At 49.1% G+C, this 18897-nt stretch overlaps 1 long non-coding RNA gene across 4 annotated transcripts in view; it reads right to left on the bottom strand.

Moving 5' to 3' along the window:
- The window catches only part of LOC147726937 (uncharacterized), a 66991-nt gene extending 49240 nt beyond the window's left edge, over nt 1-17751 (bottom strand). For 3 of the 4 annotated variants that reach the window (XR_015309301.1, XR_015309302.1, XR_015309300.1), the window contains exons 1-2: nt 17395-17611; nt 945-1085 (exon numbers count right to left, since the gene is read on the bottom strand). This is a non-coding gene — a long non-coding RNA (uncharacterized LOC147726937). Of the gene's footprint in view, nt 1-944; nt 1086-17394; nt 17612-17704 lie in introns of those variants that run through there. The other variant, XR_015309299.1, reaches the window with a different exon arrangement.
- Nucleotides 17752-18897: the final 1146 nt, after the last annotated feature.

The following is an 18897-nucleotide window of genomic DNA, read 5'->3' as shown; positions in this document are numbered from 1 at the left end:
CAGTTGGAGTATCTCCTTTCCACTTACATGTCCCTTGGTCAGACCCCCTTGGGGTGGGTTTGCTGGACACCCATAGGGGTTCCAGCAGAGGGCTCAGTATTACAGTTTAGCTTAAATGAGATCTGGAGTTCCTCCGCTATGACATCAATACAGTTGAGGTCTACTACATGCCAGGCGTTGAAGCGCCACATAGCTCTTAAGTAGACCGAAGAGTTTCCATTACAGAGATGAAGGGTGTGTGATCTGAGATGCCTCCAGGCAGGAAGTCATTGGATGGGAGCCAAATCTGACTGATTCAATCAGGATTTGTAGAACACAGCAGCTTCACCAGTGAGGGTCTCTAGGTCTGGAACCCAGTTTATGCTCTGCTGACACGTAAGTGTACAAGCGTGAGGGGTTCCATAATCTCCAAGCATCGCTTAGGACATTTGAGTAGGACTACAATGTAAGTTGGGATGAGAGTGTAATTAGGCACAGCCAAAGGGCCTCGGAAATATCCAGAAAGGGGTCGGAGACAGCGTTAAAAAAACACCACATCTACCAATCAGATAGTCCGAGTAGCGGGGGCACCACAAGGTCATGGGGTGCCTGCAGTGTCCAGTGCAACATATGTTGGGGAACGTAGGCAGATATTAAGTTCTGGTGTCTAGTCTCTAGAGGGCCCTCCGTTTCTATGTACCTCCCCTGCAGGTCAATGTAGGAGGAGGACAATGCCATTGGGAAGGCCTTGTGCAGCAAGATCGCAACTCCTCATGAACCTCTGAAGAAACAAGCATGAAAAACTCAAGTCACAGCCAAACCGGATGAGCAAGGGACAGTGGGACCCTAAAAGATGTGTTTCGTGGAGCATGACCACATCCTAGCGAAACCGCTTTATATAACAAAGTACAGGCAATCCCTTATCGATAAAGAACATAGTTTACATTCTAGGAAATTAACATTACCATGTGTGGCAGGGCTGCAAAGTGGTGTACTGGCCACTCTCCTCTTGAGAGGCCTCCCGGTCCAAATAGGGATAGACTCAGTGGAGCCATAGAGCATGTTGTATGTGAGTGGACCCAGTGGAGGAAATTTGTTGTTGGTGCCTACAAAAGAAAGTCAGAACAATAAAGGAAAACAGAACATTAACCCATCCCACCACACCGCCCACCTCAACACATACTCCTAACTATGAAGCATCTGTCGCCAAACATTCAAATATAAAGAAACTAGTAGGTTGTCAGGATTACATCCTAGGCTCCCTGTTGCCCAATAGAAGGATCATGCTAGCTGACAGCAATTTCTGATTATCACAATAAAACAACAAAAGAACGTAAGAACACAGGATAACACTCCCTCCAACCCATAACCAAAAAGACTATATGTAATACAGCAATAGAGTATTTCACAGCTTATGTAGCAATGGTTGGCCATCCATGAAAGGGTTATTCTTCACCTCTCCATCTGCGGGGGTCAAGTGAGTGGCTCATGATCGCCATCTCGAGTCTGAAAGATTGTGGGGGTGCCAGAGAGCGACACCTTTGGGTCAAGAGCTTCTGGTTCACTCCCAGTAGGAGATGAGCTCACAAGGCTCGAAAAATCTGAATTGTATTAGTCCTGTAGGTCTAATACCTTGAAAAATCACCTTGACCCAACGGCAACCTACTTGACCTCAGTCTCTGAAAGGGGAGCAAATGTGACAAGATTTAAAAGGCATCTTTATTGCTCATTAGCTTGGTGAGCAATAAAAATCCCTTCAAATCTCATCTTGTCACATTTGCTACGTTTTCAAAGACAGAGGACAAAAGTTAGTTAGTTTGCCTATTCGCCAGAAAGGGTGAGTAGGACCTAAAATTAGCTCTTCCTTTATTCTACCTCGCAAATGCGAGCTGGCGAGTGGATTTGTCGAGCCCTAGCCAGTAACCCATGTCTCCTGTGCTGGTTCGGTCGGCCCCTGCTTGAGTGGGTTGTCTTTCCCCCATGGTACTCGAGAGAGCTCTAGGGGACCCAGCTGTCCTAGAGTTTGTGCATCTTCAATTCTGGTGGATCGGAGTAACCGTTGCCCCATTGCCCACTTCCATGCTTGTTGGGGAATGTCAAAGAAATAGGTGGAAGAGTTGAAAATTACTTTCAGACGGACCAGGAAGAGTTGAAAATTACTTTCAGACGGACCAAGAATAGGAGCATATATTGGATATGATGGGCCAGGAGTTTGTTGAACACCCTCAAACAAGCATCTGTGCTGCAGGACCGCCCGGGTGTAGTCTGAAGACCATGAGCTTGGTGTTGAAGCACAGATCTTGATCCCCCTGAAGAGGACATTCCGATAGTGGTGGTTGAAGATGCAGCCTATCATGGGGCGAGAGACCATTACAGGCGGCCTGTTAGCCATGACCCGATACTCCCTCTCATCCAAAAAACAAAGACAGCTTATCCAATGGGACACAAGAACAGAACCATTGCTCCAGAAAACAGTCTGTCCAGGAGGTCTCAACCCCCTCTGGGAACCCAATGAGGCACAGGTTGTTTCTCAGGAATTGCTTTCGGCACCCTCTTTTCGTTCTTCCAGTGTATCCATTGTGGAGAGCAACTAGAGACCTGCAGTTTAAGGGTTGTCACTTCATCTTCAACCACGGAGACCCAGGCTTTAGCCACCCTACCTACTATTTTGTGAGTATCTTAGTGCAGGAAGATTACATCCACCCAGAACTTATCCACTTTTGTCTGTACTGCTTCCCTGGAGCCTTGAATTGCTTTGAGGATGATGGGCATGGCGGTTTATTGTTATTGATGGGAGAGTTGGTTTGCGGTAGGTGCAATATACTAGTCTTTTTGTGGCCAGTTTGAGTTGTGAGGGCTTGTCAAACCCCATCTCCAACTGCAGAGCCACGTTTGCCATGGGAGGGTATAGGCACAACCCAAGTGGCCCACTTGCTACAGGGCAGCACGAGCAGCCAGAAAAGGCAGACATGAGGTGGATCTTTGATAATCATCGTTGCAGTGCAATACCCCAATTAGATACAGTGCAGGATTCAGACTTCGGCAGTTCCCCACACTTATCCAAGCGCCACAGAGCCATTGAGGCAGTCTACGACATCTTAATCAAGAAAGGATATATAAAGCATGGCATATTACCTGTGAGGGTCTCAAGGCACTGGAGCTGCTTAACTGCTTTGTGGTGATTTGTTGATTCGAACTGCCAGGACTTGAGCAATTTCCTGAATTGCCGGGGTGATTGGGGTAGTCAGGGGGTGCAGTGGAAGGCCGTTACAAGCTTTGGGCACCAGGTGTGAGGAGCGTCATCGGCTATTAACTTGGCAGATCAGAGAAGTTGTGTGCGAGAAAGAGGCAAGAAGATAGCAGGTGTCTGGTCGGTTAGTGGAAAGTTATGCTTTTGTTGATTTGTGTTGGTCCTTCACTGTGCAGGACTTTGTATGAGTAGATCAGCATCTCTAACTGGAATCTCTTCTGGATCTGGAGCCAGTGAAGCTTATGGAGGTGGGGTGTGATGCTGGTCTGTCTGGGGAGATCGAGGAAGAGTTTTGCAGCTGAGTTTTGTATTGACTGTAGTCTCTTCAGGAGATGTGCAGTGAGTCCTATGTACAGAGTGTTCACACCGTCCAGCCAGCAACAAGGGCCTGCATAACAGTCCTTCCAGTGTTGAGTGGGAGCCAACTGAAGACCTTGCCAAGCATGTGTAGGGTGTGGAAGCAGGCAGATGAGAATGTGTTTAACTGCTTATTCAGAGATAGATTGCTGTTCCAGATGACGCAGAGGTTGCATACGGGGTCTGTCAGGCGGGGGAATCGGCCAAGTTAAGCAGGCCATTGTGCATTGCTCCATGATGAGATGTTGTTCCCAAAGATCAAGACTTCCGTCTTGTTCCTGCCGAGCTTGGGATAGTTGTCCTTCCAGTCAGCAGCATATATCATACATCTGTGGAAGTTGCCTCTGGTGGTGGAGGGGTCTTCGGACAGCGAGAGGATGATTTGGGTGTCAAGTGAATAGGAGATGATGTGGAGTCTGTGCGATCTGACGGTGTTGGCCACGGGATCATATGCATGTCAAAGATTGAGGGGCTGATGGATGATTCATGTGGGATGTAGATCTTCTCAGGTTCTTAAGTGAATGGTGGGAGAAGGATTCTCAGAGTTCTTCCGTGTGAGGTGATCCATTTGATAGGGTCTCACTGGATTCTCATGTGGTGAAGTCTGTTGATCAAGAGGTGATTGGAGACTGTTGAAGAAAGCTGATAGGTCCAGGAGGAGGAGGACCAGGAGGAGGAGGACTGCCATTTTGCAGTAGTCCAGGAGGGCCCGGATGTCGTTGGTGGCTTTGATGAGGGCTGTCTTGGTGCTGCGATTGGTTCAGCATCCAGATTCAAAGTAGTCCAGGAGACTGTTGTGTTCTAGTTGTTTGGCGAGTTGCTGGTTGAATGTCTGAGACCATCTGGTGGGAATGGGCCGTTAGATCTTCAGTTCCGCTGGGTCAGCAGATGATTTCTTCGGGAGGGGCTGCAATTCAGCGTGTTTCAGACTTTGAGCTCATCGTCAATAGTCCTGCTCCCGAGGTTGCAGGTGGGTTGGTGACAGTGGTCTGTGTGTGAACCTGAGGACACAGAGTTCATAATGGAGATTGTGGCTTAACTTGTGAGGGTCACAATTGGTGATCAGGTGTTGAGGGTGCAGTTTACGGATGTGAGCAGGCTGATGCGGTCGGCGATACGGAGTTACGGTTTTGAAGTGTTCATAGTTGACAGATCTGGTAATGGAAGTAGTTAGTCAGGGTGTCACATTTCTAGGGAGGGGATGGTGTGGTTCTTAGTGGCTGCAGGGTTGGAGATCTCATTCATGATGATGAACAGCTCCTTGCTGCGGTTTGTGCTGGCTTCTATGCGGTCTGCTTAAGCGTACGTTTTTTCTTTCAGGGTGGGGTGGAAATGATTTAGAGATGTCTTGAAGATGCTATGGTTGCCTGTCTCTTTGCTAGTGTGTCACTTCCTTTCAACTTGCCTGCAGTTGCATTAGGAGGATTTCAACTCCGCAATGAACCAGCTGGCTCTTCTGAAAAGTCATGTGGATCTGGCTGGCTTGGCAGTGGTAATTAGGTCAACTCATTCTATGTTCCACTGGGAGTAGTTCTTAGCAGCCGTTTCTGGATCTGGGAGGTGAGCGTTGGATATTGTCCCACTGTTTTTCGGATATATTTTTACACTTTCTGCGCATGGAGTTGGGGGCATGGTGCCAGTGTAGGTAAGTCTTGAGACCAGGTTGAGCTTGACTAGGTCTTTTAGATGTGAAAATGGGGTCGAGCGTTGTAGGTAGGGTAAGTGACAAGTTGTTTGAGGCTAATTCGGGAGTGGATGAGGGTGTGGACAGGGGGGGGGGGGAGAGAAAGCACAATGAGGGAACACAATGTAGCAGATTTTTAACAATCAGTCTAACTATACGGAGTGGAGAGACCACATCATAATGAAAAGTCGACAACAGTATCATCGTCGGGTCAGTATGGAGAACATAGCACACTAGGAGGAGATCTAATAGATCAGGCAAGAGAGAAAACAGCACACTTGAGAGATAGTAGTATAGCAAACAGGCAGAGGAGAGAGTGAGGCACCCAAACAAGTCATGCCAGGTATAGGCATATGACTTCTTGGCTGTCAATAGTGGCCATCCACCAGTAGAACCATAATGCGAGCCTTGCCAAAGTGCAAAAGGCTACTTGGGCTCCATGCCCAGTGCTCAACTGCGAGGCTGCATACACCAGGTGATATTGCTATATGGCAATCAATGAGGGATTCTTTAAGTGCATTATTCACCCATGAGGGTTTCAAGGCACGGGGGCAGCTCCAGTCAGTCAAAGAGCCAGGTCTTGAGGTTCTTCCTGAAGATGTGCAGGGTGGGGCATGTCTGATGTCGATCAGGAGCTCGTTCCAGGTCTTGGCTGTGATATAGAAGGCTCTCCTACCCATTCTTGCTCTGCAGATGCACAGGGGTTCGGCAAGGACGGCGGTTCCTCTTGGGTACATGGAAGGAGATTCTGTCGTTGAGATATTGGGGTCCGGTGTTGAAGGCATTTGTTGCCATGGGTGACTATCTTGAAAGTTAGTCTCTTCTCAACGCGGAGCCAGTGGAGCTCAAGCAGGTGTTAGGTGATGTGTCCATGTCGAGGGACGGCGAGGACAAGTCTGGTTTCCGGTGTTCTGTGTGGTCAGAGACTTGTTGATAGTGGCGTGGAGGGCGTTTCCTTAGGCAAGTCTGATGGTTATGAGAGCTTGGGTGACAGTCTTTCTTGATTCGGGGGGTGGGGTCAGGGGAAAGAGTCCATTTGAAGGTCTTTCGTAGGATGCAGAGGCTGTTGGAAACAGCCGGAGGCGACAGCGTGGACCTGTTGGGTCTTGGAGAGGGAGGAGTAGAGTACGATGCTGAGGTTCCGGACGAGGTCCGTGGGGGTTGGGAGCAGACGCACTAGATGCTGTATTAAGCCAAGGGGGGTGGGAAGAGTCAGAGGACCTATGTCAGCTCTGAGTTGAGCTTCAGGCAGCTGCTGCTCATCCGGGATGCACCGTCCTTCATTCCTTCCTTCCTGAAAGTAGAGTCTGCTGGTGAAGGGAGAGGATGAGCTGGGCATCAGTGGCGTAGGATACTATGTGGAGTCCGTGCTGTCCAATGATGGCAGCAAGGGGGGCCATGTAGATGTTGAAGAGCGAGGGGCTTCGTGACGATCCTTGGGGTACTCTGCAGTGGATTCGGAGAGGAAGGGTTGTAGTCTGATTGTTTGGGTTCTGCCAGTGAGGAAGGAGCGGAGCTGGTTGAGGGCCATTTCCTGTATGCCGTTGTTGTGGAGTCTGGCGGTGAGTGTGTGGTGGGAAACAGTGTCGAAGGCTGCTGAGAGGTCGAGTAGGATCAAGGCTTCAGTGGGTCCTTGGTCGAGGAGAGTGTAGATGCCGTCTGTGGATGCGAGGAGAATGGTCTTGATGCTGTGGAATCCGGATTGAGGAGGGGGTGGGAGGGGGAATTTGTTCTCTGCAATTAATTTTGTTAGTTGGACATTACCGGTCTTCTCAGTGACCTTAGCCGTAAAAGGGAGGAGTGAGAGGTGTCTTAGTTCTTGAGGTCCATGGGGTCTGCTGAGTGTTTCTTTAATAGGGGTCTGACTTCTGAGCTTTTCCAGTCCTCAGGGAAGATGCTGGTTTTGAAGGTGGCTTGGATGGTGTGTCGTAGTTCGGGAGCGATGGTGACTGTGGAAGATGCGCGGGTGTCCGGGGGTCTGTGGGGGCTCCGGAGTGAATGCTTTTCAGGTTTGATGCGGTGTCTTTGGTGGTGACAGGGGTCCAGGAGGAGATGGTGGGCTGGCTGGCGCTGCTGGAGGAGGGGGTGGTTTCGGAGTCAGGCATCCGGTCGTTGAAGTTTTCGTAGAGTCCCTTGATTTTCAGATGAAAGTAGGAGCCAAGCATGTTGCAGAGGTCCTGGGAGGTGGTGATGTCCGTGGTTTCGCTGATGAATTCTTGGATGACACTGAAGAGTTCCTTGGGAGTTGCTGTAGTTGGCGAGGATCTCGTTCTGGATGAAGGTCCTCTTGGCGGATGTGATGTGTTGATGGTATTCCGTCATGGCGTTCTTGAAGGTGGTAGTCTTCCGCAGATTTGCTGTTTCTCCAGTTTCTCGAGGCATCTTGGAGGTTGATGGTGATCCATGTGGCCTTACTGGGGCGCGGTCTATCGGGAATACATAGGGGTGCAAGCTCATCTGCACAGTTGGTGATCAATTTGAAGAGTTATTTTGCTGAGAGGTTGGGTTGGTCCTGGTGGTGGTGGGGGGGGGGGGGGGGGGGGTGGGGGGGAGGGGGGGGCGGATTGGGGAAGAGGCACATCGCGGGTGAGGGTGCAGTTGAGCTGCTCCTCTGTGACCATGCTCCAGTTTCATCGTGGGCGTCTTGGGTTTATTGATAAGGAAGTGTACACAGTGGTGGTCCATCCATGGGGGTTGTGTGGTGTGGTCGAAACAGATGTTGTTCCCACCTGTCAAGATGGGGGTGAGGCTGTGTCATGCCTAGTGGGTAGGTGTGGTGACAAGCTGTTTCAGTTCGATGTTGGCGAGGTTTTCCAGGAGAATAGTGGATTGGGAGGGGTGAGGGGGCGCTTGTGTTGTCGAAGTGGAAGATCAGGTCTGTGATGAGTATATAGTCCGTGGAGGAGATGCCGTGGGGTGCAATGAGGTCAGGGATGGTGGCGAATGAAGTCTGGAGTCCAGGAGGGTGCCACGAGACGTGGTTCTAGTGCTGGTCTGGATGGCACTTTACTCATGCATGCCCAAGCAGGTGGGGGAGAGGGGGGGGGGGGTGGCAGGCAAATACATCCCAGAAGGAGAATGCTATTAGTGATGGGTGAATAGAGGCAGAATGCTAGGTCTCTGCCGCCAGACAGCCTCCCTTCAATAGAGGCATGAAAGAGGGTTCATCACACCACGATAAAAGTGCCACCGCAAGCAACTAAAAAGGACACCGCATTGGGAGGCAGTCGCAGGTAGATCGCCGCAAGCGTCATACATGTGGCAACCATTCAAAACAGCCATCAGCGCGAACCCGGATAGAAGTTTTGCAGTCTTGGTGCCGGAAATGCCAGCCGACAGAGGGTTAACAAGGTGCTCAAATCAGAGTCTCACCTCAATCTCGGTCTCAAGGTCTATCCTCCCGCAGCGCCAGGGGGGAAATCAAAGGGTGCAGCAGCCATTGTGCAGCTGCTTCGTTCACTGGTGTGAAGGCGGCAGCCATATTGTATTCGGTCCTTCCCTGTCAATGATTGGGTTAGCAGGAAATTATATTGCTGTGTCTACAACAATTATGCAGCTTAAAAAGAACAAATTAAAGTTTTTTCCCCAAAGCTATAGATGCCCTGACCTAAAGGGAAATCATACGGTATACTGGCAGGACGCAAGTCTGGGGAAAAGTCGGTCAGATAATAACAAATAACATCAAATGTAAGTGTAATAGCACAAGACCCTTCTAGGAAACCAATTTGACTGCAGGCTACCAGGCATTTAAAACTTACTCCATCAACAATTCTGTTGTTGCTTCTACATGAATAAAAGATCACCTGTCTCTCGCCTAGTTGTCCTTGGATCCTAAAACGAATAATCAAACTTAAGCAGATGTGACACAGAAAAGTAAAAAATGGTGAGAATGCCAACAATGTGTGATAGTGATTGAATAGTGAACATTATTTGGCATACATGGAATTCAGAGAAATCGAATGAGGAGGGGGGGGGGGGTTGGGGGTTATGGAGAAGTAACCTAGGCCTTAAGGCAAGCAATAGAAGTAGGTCACCATGCACTCGTTGGATAGCAATAGACTTTATTTGGTACAATGGGCTACATAGTATTCATGGTCCACAGTGTCATTCCAACAGCTGCTCTCTGCATGCCACGCTCGGACCTCACACTATAAGAAACAAAGCAGCAACATAATGTAAAACAGGCAAGAGACTAATCATCAACTCAATGTATAATGGACAAGAGAAAATGTGACGTAAGAAGTTGAATAACCATGTTTAAGAAATCAAGGTGGATGATTTTTAAAGATACATCATCTGTCATGTGGATTCTGCCCGTCACGCTCAACTCTAAAAAAAGTACAACCGTTAATATATAATGGGTGGGGGGGGGGAGGAAATCAAAGGAGAGCAAAATCTGTCACATGTTAAAGAAATGCGAAGAGAAATACCAAAACACGACATTTGCCAAACTCACTGTGGACACAAAGCAGCAAGAAATGTGGTTATGTAAATTCTGAAAATACTTCACCTGCTCAGCGTGGCTTCTGCCTGCCACACTCAAACTTCACAAAGCAGAACACTAAGTGTTTACTGGGAGGAGGGTAAACATAATGTCCAAAAGGTAAATATAATAGACATTTCAACCGCAAGTTTTAGTAAACATTAAAGCTTAAATAAATGTTTAAAGCTCAATGCAGCATCCTTCAATGTGAAACCTGGGTACTGGACTGAGACCAACTCTAAGGCTGCTAGAAATGATGGCCTCCAAAACATCAAGTGGCAAATGGGGGCTATGGAAAAAGATCTGAAGTGTTTGTGGGCCCAACATCAAGGGGACATCTCATACTAAATTGATATTTTGGAAGACACTGCAAGAGCCTTCTTCTCAACCCTATACAGACTTGACAGTGAGGAATGCGTTGCTTACGGGTTAGGGGTGCCCACCTGTGAGAGGTGGAGATAAGTGGCCTCTGGCAGAGTTCCAGCCCCACATCAACTTAAAAAAGTGAAGGGCCAATAAATAAATCAGAGCTAGTAAAGCGCAACTACTCACCGGAAGGGTATCAAGGCGATTTTGGGTGAGGGGCCTAATTTGAAGAGCCAGGTCATGAACTCGTTCATGAACCATAGAGAGTGTTTGTGTCTGTTGAAGGAGGATGTTCCATGCCCTGGCAGCGAGGAAGAAGGAAATGTCTTGTGTTCTTCTTGATGCGTGACACTGTATCAAGGGGAAGCTGAGCAATCTTTGGGGTACGTGGAACAAGAGTCGGTGGTTCAGGTAGGTAGACCTGGAGTTGGAGGCTTATGTGGGTGAGAAGCATGAACGAGATTCTCTTCTCAACGGGGAGACAATGTAGTGTCCGCAGGTGTTGGGTGACGTGGCAGTCTCGAGGTAGGTTTTGGACTAGTCTGGTGGAGGTGTTGTGGACGTTCAAGTTTGTGGGTGAGGTTTTCGTTGATCAAGCCGTAGAGTGTGTTGCTGTAGTCGTGTCTGCTGTTTGTGAGGGCATGGGTGACGGTTCCCTGTGCTAGAGAGGAATCCAGTTGAAAGACTTTCATAGTAGACGGAGGGTGTGGGAACAGGAAGAGGAGACGGCATTGATTTGGCAGTTAATTTTGAGTTCAAAGTCCAGGATGATTCTGAGATTGCGTACGTGGTCCGGGGTAGGAGGGGGATGGTGGGGCGGGTTTGGGGGTCCCAAGAGCAGGAGGCCACCATGTGTCATTCCAGGTGTATGGGTCCATGATGAGCACTTCAGTTTTGTCCATTGAGTTGTAGGCAGCTGCTCATCAACCTGGCGACAGCTGCCATTCATTCTTGGAAGTTGTTTGTATCTTATGCAGACGACACCTAACATCCTCACTATCCAACTAACCCAATATCTCCAATGTTGAGTTTGTGGGATCTGAAAAAGGGTGCAAGCAGGCCATACAGACGTTAAACAGGGCGGGGTTGATGGAGGATCCTTGGGGAACTCCGCAGGCAGTCAGTGTGAGATCCAAGAGGAATAGTGGGAGTGTGAACTGCTGCGTTCTGCAGGATAGGAATAAGCAGATCCAGTCAAGGACCTTGTTCCGAATTCCTGCGTCTTGTAGTCTGTGGGCCAGGGTGCGGTGAGATACAGTGTCAAAGGCTGCGGAGAGGTCCAGGAAGATGAGGGTCACAGTCTCTCCTCTGTCGAGGAGGGAGCGGATGTCATCTGTCACGGCAAGAAGGGTGGTTTCAGTGCTGTCCTTTTTCCTGAAACCAAATTGGGAGGAGTTGGAGATGTTTTCTTCTATGAAGGAGGCAAGCTGCCTGTTTACGCTATTTGATGGCTTCGCCGGGTAAGGGAGTAAAGAGAACGGTCTGACGTTTTTGAGGTTGGTGGGGCTCTGCCAAGGGTTGTTTCGGGAGAGGGTTGATCTCGGCGTGTTTCCAGTCATTGGGGAAGGAGGCGGTCTTGAAGGATACGTTGATGATTCATTGAAGCTCTGGGCGATGATGTTGGAAGCTCTGTGATAGATGTGGTACGGTCAAGGGTCTGTGGGAGCCCCGGAGTTGGCTGACTTCATAGCCTTCAGGGTGTCATTGATGGAGAGGGCAGTACAGCTGTTGAGTGATGGCTGCGTAGAGTAGGGAATGGTGATTATAGGTTCTGTGTGTAGATGGTCTTGATCTTGTGGTGGAAAAAGGTGCCGGGTCTGCTTCAGAGGTACAGGTGAGGGGGGGGGTGGGAATATTGGTCGTCTCTCTGTTGGGTTAGGCAAACTCCGATGATGCCGGAGAGTTCCTTGCTGTTGTGTGCGTGGGTGGAGAGTCTGTCCTGGAGTGCTTTCTTCCTTGTGTATCTGATGAGCTTGTGGCGAACAGCAGTGGCTGCTTTGAAGTTGTCAAATTTTGCTGTGGTTTTGGAGTTCTTCCATCTCTTTTTGAGGTGTCTGCAAGTTACTCTCAAATCTCGGAGTTCGGCGGAGAACCAGCTAGCTCTCTTGGCTTGTGGGTTGATAGTTTTCTTTAAGGGGTGGGTGATGTTGGCGCAGTCGGTGAGCCAACTGTGCAGGGTTCAGGCAGCGTTGGCTGGGTCGTCATCCGTGTAGGTGGGAGTGGAACTTCTGAGGGAGGCAGTGAGCTGGTCACTGGTGTTCCAACTCCTGCGTTGGAGCTGGTGTGGACGTTTGCGGTTGATGTTGGTTTTGAGTGTGTGGGTTGTGGTAGGATCTGTTGGGAGTCCAATGTTGAGGGGGTAGGAGGAGTTGGGGTCTTGAAGGTTGTTGAGGTGGGAGTGGAGTTCTCTAAGCAAGGTGTAATACGTGGAGGTGATGGCTTGCTGGATGATGTTGGTGATTGAGTTGGAAAAAGGTGCGTGGGGTCTATAGATGAGGGTGCCTCGAAGGGTGGTAGTCGGGTTGGTCTGCATGTTGAAGTGAAGGTGTTCCACCAGGTCTGTGGGCCTGTCTGTGTGGTTGCTCCGTCGGATGTTGGATTTGTGAGCGATGGTGATGCCTCCTCTGGGGGGTCCTTCTGAGTGATGTTGTAGCCTTTGGGGGTGGCGATTGCAACACCAGTTCCAGGAGTCGTTTATCAAGGTTTCTGTGAGGGCGACATCGTAGGAGGTGTGGTCGAGGAGGTCCCAGATTTCCTCCATGTGTATGTGGAGGGAACGGACACTGAGGAGGATACATTGCAGGGTTTGGGGTGCAGTGAAATTGTGGCAGTGAGTTGAGGTGGGTCATGGGTCTCGGCGTGGCGACAGTGGCAGCAGATAAAAGGTCCATGGGTGTGAATAGATTAAGAACCCTTGCAGTTGTCCTGGCCTGTGTTGAGTGCCTATAGGGCAGAGTAGATGCTGCACTGGCGGCCGGAGGTCCAGGGTCCCTGGTGATGGCCGCGGTTGGGACGCGCATATATGCCACAAATTATTATTAAGTAGAGGGTTAGCAGGGAGAGGGCGGGACCATGCTGGAGGAGCCGCAGTGGAGAAAACCATGGGGAAGAGGCGAGAAATATGAAAGGAACAGGAAAAAAAAAAAATAGGAACAGGAAAAGGCAAGGAAATGGGAAGCAAAAAAAGAAAACTTAAAGGGCAGACATAAGGAGGAAACAGAAGGGGAGACGAGCAGAAGGCACAGAAGCCTCGAATCTTGTAGCGATGGGGTAGGTAGTTAACGGTGGAGCTGCCTGAGGGGGAAGAGCAGTATTCTGACCAGAAGTTCAGAGGTCTAGGCGGATTAATTCAGCAGTCAGAGCCTAGGAGGATCAAGAGTGGCAATAACACATGGAGCCAGGTCAGGTTCTCTTCCACAAATGAGGATAACCTTCGCTCTGTTTGCCACCGTCAAGTACAAGCAATGTCAGCACTTCTGCAGACTGGTGTTTCAAAGGCATCTGTCACTCAGACATGCGTTCCGCCTTAGGTGGATTGTGGGACTCCTGTATGCCTTCTTGTGGATACCACTCCTGTCTCACGTTCTCAAAAATATAAGAACCAACTGGATCAAATTTTCAAAGAGGAACCAAATTGGGCACAGAATGTAATGCTGGAGTATCTGTACTCTGATGAGGCTATGTCAACGGGAGGACCTGCTATTGCAGTAGCAGAGCTGGGTTCTCAGGCCAGGCATTCGCAAAATCCATGTCCATGCATGGAGAATGAGAGGGGACAGCTGAACATGTTTGATCTTACTCCAGAGCTGATGGACATACTCTTGGCTGCGAGGCATCCCTCAACAATAACTAAACTATATATATATACGTCTGTTGCTGGGAACAATGTGTTGACTGGTGCAGTACTTGGAACCCAAAAGTGTGAATCCTCGATACAGATTTGCCTCAAAGACCATCAGGTGGGTGATCAGCTCTTTGTGGAGTTCACTGTAGTGAACAACCATCAGCATAGCCAATAGGTCTCCATTTGGGACTTTACATGTTTTTTGCCATGAAGCACATTATCCTGGAAGCTGTGCCACCGCGGATTGAAGAGCTATACAATTATTACACACTGGATCATGCAGCCTGATTCAGGAATACATGCTTGCCTCAGGAAACAATAATGGACATATTCCAACACTTTATAACGCACAGACAGAAAGACAAGTGCATTGATGCAATTCAACCGCTCAAAATATTCTGTGTGCAACTGAAATACTAGAGCAGTGAACAGCCTATGAAAAAAAATAAAAATGAAAAACATTCCAATGGCGGAAAAGTCATATCCCTCCTCCCCCAGGCCTCTATTCACCAGGCACCCTTCTCCAGAGTTCTCCACTTAAAAACAATGCATGCACCATCTGTACCAGCAGGCCATGGTCCCGAACTGTGTCCCAACCCCCTGGGTACAGGAGCACTAAACATGGCAACAGCATCCAAATATCCCATTTGTCAGGCACGGAACAAATAATAAATAAACAAAGAAGGGTGGCAATGGCTGGGAGTCCTAAACTATCTAAAGGAAAAGTGGTGAATTTAGAGCAATGACAAAGGTGGCTTAAAATGACGGACAATCTACAAACATTGCAAGTACCAAGAAATTAGTGAAGCAATTAATCATATCAGAACACCACATAACTACAAGGGGGAGGTCTATGTGATCAGCACCACAGTAGTAGGACCAGTATCTGCAGTTTTACTGCAGCCAGTACACACCAGATTGTTGCAGGTGAGTGTTGCCTATAAAATCTGGTTTCCTGACCTACTTTTTCCAATTTCATCACAAGTAGCAAAGCCAACTCCCTTTGGCAGCATCCACCTTCCAGCTGAGTGCAGGTGATGTGAGATTAAACTAAAAAGTGTGCAGGCCAATAGAGGCTTGGGCCAGATGCCTAGCTCTGGTGCCGCATGAGGGCCCTTGAGAAAAAAGAATCCAAGCTTTCATGTGGCTCCTGGTTGTCGCCCACACTAAACTAAAGCACCACAAATGGAACACATTATTAACATTAACCTTTGATGTAAACTACGAGAGGTCACACGATGCTCATCCAGAGGCTGAATGAGCAATGTAAAATCAGAAAACCTATAATTTCTTCCAAGCTTCTCTGCTTAACCAATTAGTTAAGAATGCCCGTGTCTGAAACGTGAAGCTTGAAAATTTAGTTTGGTGTGTGTGCAAATCCTGCATTGCTAATCCCTGGCGAGTTGCCCTGCTACTGCTGAAACAATGACAATACCAATGGGTGAGGCGGACTGGCCTCAATGGTCCTGTGACCTCAGTGACAGTCAATGTTGCTCTAGGGAGTGCTGCTTCATGAGATTACCCACAAGGCTGGAGATGAACTTCAGTATGGATTGTAGTGGACAGGCCTTCAAGCTTAACCCACACTTCCACTGCCAGGGTCCACCTGCTAGTGCTAGGAGAGCAGGGCTTCAAAGGTCCAGTGAAGCCATCTAAATTCTAATATGGAAATGTGCTCCCTCCAGAGAATGGTCTGTCATTAAGGCTTAACCATGGTTCCTCAGTTCCAAATTGAACAGCTCTGGCCGTAGTGCCACATCCTCTCTCTCTCTTACCGAACACCATAATGCCCCGCTGAGAGAAACTTGCAGTGCTTTCAGCTACAACCCGATTGGGCCCCGCTATAAAAACCTGGTTGCGACTCAATTCAAATTATGCACTAGAAAAGAGTAAGTAATATGCAGCCTGAAAAAAAAGTAACATCCTAGAAAAAGCAAACACTCTTAGTGAATGCAAGATTTAGTGAATGCAAGATTTCGTAAAGCGTGTCAAATATAAGCAGGAACAACATGGTAACCTTTACTCTTTTAGATTTTTCAGAAATCAATAAGATTTTTTGCCTGATAAGTTAAGTACATGACAGCAGTATGGTTTATAAAGACCACATTCCTGAAAACAGAGCAACGGTATACATTTTATAAACTAAAGTAAGCAAAAAAGTAGACACATATCGTATTAATAGTTTAACACTCCACGCATCACAGAGTATTGCGTACCTACATGAATAGTGCACTTCCCCACCCGGGGAAAACAATACTTTTCAAACAAAAAGAGCAGAAAACAACAGTAGCGCCTAACTGGCAAACTCTGTAAAGTGGCCCTAATGTGTTGGGTTGTAAATAAAACCCAATCAGGCCACTTTGCGATCACTCTGGCTTGCTTCAATTAAATTATTTATATTTCGAACCATTTTTCCCCTCTCCATCTCGAGGCTGAACTTTGGAATTCAAAAATGTTAGAAAGACATTTCCAGCAAAAATGTTGCTTTGTTTATCCATTTCACAGGGGGGAAAATGAAGGAATGGAGAAAATAGAGGGTAAGAGTCGTCGGTGTTCTCAATAAGTGAGGAGCGAGACAAAGAGGGAATGGGGGGGGGGAGTGCAGCGGCAGCGCATAAGTGGAGAATGTGCTTGTCTGATTTGGGTAAGAAGGAAAAGACAGTCAAGTCCTTGTCCTGCTCTGGCCACCCGTCCTCGAACGGCCAGGGAGGGCTGAGTTATCTACAGGCCTTAGTTATTACTGACTTTCTAGGGCGCATTTTTAAAATAAAACGGAGGGGGTGAAAGAGTGATATATCCATTTGAAGGCCAAGGGAAGTCGAGGATTAGCATTGGTGCGTCGTGGGCGTGATGGCTTGCTGTACTAAGGTGCACTAGGGGGTACATCAGTTTGACCTGTTCGCACCAGGCCGCGTTATGGCCAGAGCTACGTAAGATTTGTGAATATAAAGACCCCGCAGCTGAGCATAGCAGGGATTAAACAGGACACCTGGGTACTGCGATCATTTGGTTCACCCACATGATACTTGCAAAACTACAAAGGCGACATGCAGGCATCGACGAGCCCCTCTCTCCTGCTCACTTAGACCTCACATGCTTTCCCCATGGCGGCAACGCAGAGCACTGTGGCGGCCACGGAGGCCCTAGGAGACGCCTTCCATGAGGTTGCCATGTGTGCTCTCCGGGCCGAGGGGAGTGCCATCACACACTCTGGTTCTATTGTACAGCACTCTGACACCTTCGGGTAAAGTCCGCGCTTTAAAGAATGCATTAAATAAATAAACTTAGAGGGGCTTGACCGCTTCTGGGCTGCCTGCCTAGCCCCAGAGCCCTTCAGCTACGCAGCCCACTGAGAAGCAAGTGGTGAGCACAGTTAGATGCGTTTATAACAAAGCCTCTTAATGACCGACAAATTACACAACGCGCAGTACCTGAACCCGCCTCTCCTGTCCTCTAGCTGGGCTTCTCAAGGGATGAAAGTCCGTTCCTGGTCCAGCAACGCGCCGCGGTCACAAGCTGGTTAACTGCCCCGGGAGTTTCAAATGGATAACAAGGACTTATTGCGCATGCGTGAAATGACTCGCATGCGCACTAAAAAAGGCTGCAGCTGGGGAGCACAACTGGTAATGGTGGTAACGCTGCCGCGGGAGCTTCAAACTGAATGAAAAATTACTTCGTGCGCAAGCGTGAAATTACACGCATGCGCACTAAAATGGCAGAACGGGGGGAGATCAAAAATACCTTGATTTACAAAAAAGGGCATCCTGCGCATGCGCTTACTGATACGCATGCGCACAAACGAGGGGGAAGATCAGCCAGATGGGAAGATCGAAACTACGGTACACCGGCACGTGCAACCATCCTGAGCCCACTTCCCTGTAAGACAAGAGGAAGAGACTAAGCACTGCTCCCAGCGCCACTAAACAAAAAAAATGTAAAATCAGCTAAACGGCGTAGCCAACTCCTCAAGGGGAGGAACTCTAAACCCACACCTAGTGGAGAGATACCAGGGGCCCGGGCCTACCCCAGCACAGGAATGTGCCAAGCAGCAAAGGACAGCAAAGCCGAGTAATACGGCAAGCCTCAACAGAAACACAAAGACAACCTCCATTAGCAAGAGTGGACAGTTAGCCAAAACAGCAATGTCTCACAGGAGCTGCCCCCAGCAACAGCGCAAGAAAGACGGGTGCAGAGCACGCGCCACATGTGGCTGTCCAACACCACCGCCGGTGAAGAGGTCACATCACCCGCTCCTACTGGTGTACAGGCACAACCACAAGCCACACCACAGGCACCCCAAGTGCCAGAAGAGTGCGCCCAGGAAGAAGAAAGAGCACGCAAAGTCAGAAGTGCACAGAAGACTGCGCCAGTGAACCTGACCGCACGGGCAGGCGCCTGAGAGAAAGAGACATCTCCACAAGGAAGCACTGCTGAACGCAGGTAGGAGAGCACATACGTCTCCACCATCACAGCAAAGCCCCGCAGTGGGCCAAAGACCACGCACAGTGTCCTCCCTCACACTGCCTCAAGACCGAGTTGGCCGCGACTCATGATTGGCAAGAGAGGAGTCACACGCCCCATGTGGCAGGCCACCACAGCTACATGCGCTCCAACAACCGGCGACACGCGACTGGACGTCACGTCGCCCAGCAAGCAAGGAGCGCGCCGGAGCGAAGGCAGAAGCCGACTCCATGAAAGCGCCGCCTCGAGGTCCAAGCACAACGCCCTGGAAGAAAGAAGAGAGTGACAGCCCTGTCACCCCGAAAATCGGAGGAACACAGGTAGGCTGAATAGACTAACAAAGGGAGAAGACCGAGGACTCACAGCAAGCCGAGAGCACACCCTGACACACCAGACAGCCACCGAGGCGGACCAACGTCCCTGGATACAGCCTCATGGGTGAACCGAACGTAAGCCGCAGCAAGCGCCAACCG

Source organism: Lissotriton vulgaris, chromosome 3_1 (assembly GCF_964263255.1).
Source record: "Lissotriton vulgaris chromosome 3_1, aLisVul1.2, whole genome shotgun sequence".
In the NCBI taxonomy this organism is placed as follows: Eukaryota; Metazoa; Chordata; class Amphibia; order Caudata; family Salamandridae; genus Lissotriton; species Lissotriton vulgaris.
This window is presented reverse-complemented; position numbering and strand designations above follow the sequence as displayed.